Genomic DNA, 3302 nt, shown 5'->3' with positions numbered 1-3302 from the left:
GGGGGGGGGGGGGAGCGGAAGGTACTGGAAGTAGAAGTATAAAATAGAACCGCTTACAATTTGATTATAGGAAAATATGCGATATCGGTGATATGTCGCGACACGTTTTAGAGAAGCGCCGATGCTGTCGGTTTATCGAAATAAAGTATGATCCAATGGGGATAAATAAAGTAGTTGCAAATGAAATATACAATATAATAGATCATAATTACACGGTACCGTAGAAGGTGCCTTTAGAAGACTAATGAATTGGTCGCTCAAACAGACCATTACTGCAACTCTCTCCAAACATGTACGATTCCATGAGGTTTTCTTTACGTTTCTTTTCTATATGATGAAGAGTTTTATAAACGGTGTTTTCAATTTAAAAATTAAAAATTAAAAACAATTTTTAATGCGTTTTCTTTACAGCTTGCTTATCTGTTCTTTTCTTCTATAATCTGTATTACTTTTTCGCTGCACAGTAATTTCTTTTAATAAACCCCATTATATACTCGCAGTATATTGAGAAGAAGATTTTCACTGACACCTACACAGCTCACAAATACCTAGATGTCGGAATCGTCGTGGAACCTGTGTTCTCTGTAGAAATTGCAATTGACGATAACCGAGACAACATAATGCCTCATTCAATGTGGCGGGCTTTCATCGAAAAACGTATGGATATTGAGCGGTTTGTGCAGTCACACGCACACGCGCGCACGCGTGTGTGTGTAATCGTATGTGTGGGTGTATAAGTGCGTGTACATAAAAATAAAAGTGTGAATAAAAATTTTTAAAGGAATAAAACACATTAAATTAAATCCCACGCGCCTAACATCACGACATATCGCCTGACGGTGGAATAAATTTTGGACGTTTGAGCCGCCATAACTTCAAAACTATTGATTATTTGATCTTTTTTTCGATAAATTATTAATAAAAATTATTAATAAAAAATATTAATGATTTCTTTTATATTTTAATTTCACCTATAATTTTCAATAAGAGAGTTTAATTTATATAAATTTGATATTTTAATATTATAATGTAATGTTAGAAGAAAGACTTACAAATTTAAGTTAATTAAGTAAATTATTTCAACATATGTGTGTGTTGCAAAAAGACTTATGATAGATTAATTTATTATTGGTGAAAGGTTACATATTGTTGCGTTCACGAGAGACACTTCTTTTGGTTCAATCGAGTATTGAGAAAATAGTCGCAGAGTGTTTAATGATGACAGGATGGATCGATCGTTTTTTGGAGTCTGATTTGATAGATTTTAGTTTGAGTTAGCTGTTGACACAGACGCGAGTTTCCCTGTACTCATTTATTGAATAAAAGTCTTGTGAATGTTTTGATTTAAAAAAAAAGGTATTCTTTCCTGTTCACGAGCGTGACGTTGTGATGAGTTCTTTCCAATATTGCTATATAATTACCATAATATAAGGATCTCTCCACCGAAGGACACAAGCAACAGTGTAACACAGCGTATCATTATATCCTTGTTGTTCGCCAACACTAAATAAAGATGAAATGATTACTATGTTACACAGTGTCGCTTGTTGGAATGCTCCTAATAATATATCTTCGTACAAACGTGGCAAATTAATTTATAAAAAAGATTATTGAAAGAAATTTGGAAAGGTCAAGCCATGTTTAAAAAAAGATCTTAAAAATTTACTTTTTATCTAATAATAATATATCAATTACTTTTCATGGTAATATATTATTATGAAATAAAAAGGTTTAAATTTTTGAGGATCTTTTTTTGAACATGGCTTGACCTTTTCATTTTGTAGGATATCGCTTACTTTTTAGAGTACAGATTTATCACAAATATATATATGTATATATATATATATATATATAAAATGATTTAAAAAAATAATATATAATGAAAGAAAGTGAAATTTTATGAAAGAGAAGGGTGATGGGATGGGTAGTGGAGAGAAGGGGGAGGGGGTGTGGTGGGTTAAAGTTGGTGGAGATATGAGTGAAAAGTGAGAAAGGAGAGAGATGCACATGACTGCAGACAGAGAAGAAGAAGAAGAAAGAGGGAGAGAGAGAGAAGAAGACGTTACTTCATTTTTCATGAAAATCATTACTTTTCGATCGCTTGTATGTCCAGAACGGCTTGACCAATTAAACATTTATCTCGACATTTATTTAGCTCAAATCACTCGTGATGATGCCGCTTTTCAGAATATATTATGTACGATTCAAAATTTTTTATATTTTAGTAGTTATGAACCACCAAAAATGGACTTTGGTGGCTCGGGATACAAGACTTGTAGTACGTGTAGTGTTATAATGACGATTAATGTAATTAATGCAATTTCGTGTAAATCGATTTACATACATATTTTCAGTGCTAATAAATAATTTAATTCTTTTAAGGTTATGAGGTTATTCTGGTAACAAAGATCATACATAATTAAAAGGGTTAAATTACTTATTAATACTTATTAATATTGATAATGTGTGAATTAAATTACTTGTATGTATCAGAATGTGTTACATAAATAGTTGGAAAGCTATTTCAATATGATCGTGCGAGTGTACTATGCGTATGGCAAGGGAGAGCGAGGACAGTGTGGCAGATGTCTCATTTGCAGTGTTTGATCTTATCTGGATAAAATTATCTAGATGAAATTTTGATGCCATCTTATCTTTATAGATAATAAAAATATTAATTATCTTTATCTGCATTTTAGATGAAAAAAAGTATCATCTAGAATGATGTTTTATAGATACTTTGGTTTATATTTTACGTTGCTAAACATGTGAAAATATTAAAATATTTTCTTCTATGTAGTTCATGCTTGCGCGGAAAAATTTTCAGCCTCAAGAAGAGAGGTGCATCTAATAGCATATATAACCATTCATGTTGCTCTCAAATGATTTTTTTATTCCTGCACTAGAACGCTCGACTCTGGGTCGACTAATAGTCGATTAGTTAACCCAGAGCTGCTAAAGGTCGGTGTTTTTTTGCTTGAAATCGAAATGTGTCGTGTCGGTATTCACGCCCTACTGTTCCTATTTCTCACTTTGTTGATGTTTTTTTCGTAGCGCGCGATGCTCGATTCATGGACGACACTATACTCCGAAATCGTTAAAAGTTTTTGACCTGTGTCTTTCACTATGTTTAAAAGATTGTTGTTATTAATATTATAAGATACTATTATTCATAATACAACGTATAATTCGTAACCGCAACGATTATAAAACATGCTTGCTTTCATGCAACTAATATAGAGGAAAAGTACTGTATAGAATTTTGATATAATTCTTCATTATTTTTTTTTAAATTGTAAGAG

The sequence above is a fragment of the Cyphomyrmex costatus genome, unplaced genomic scaffold, assembly GCF_001594065.2.
Source record: "Cyphomyrmex costatus isolate MS0001 unplaced genomic scaffold, Ccosl1.0 scaffold223, whole genome shotgun sequence".
In the NCBI taxonomy this organism is placed as follows: Eukaryota; Metazoa; Arthropoda; class Insecta; order Hymenoptera; family Formicidae; genus Cyphomyrmex; species Cyphomyrmex costatus.
This window is presented reverse-complemented; position numbering follows the sequence as displayed.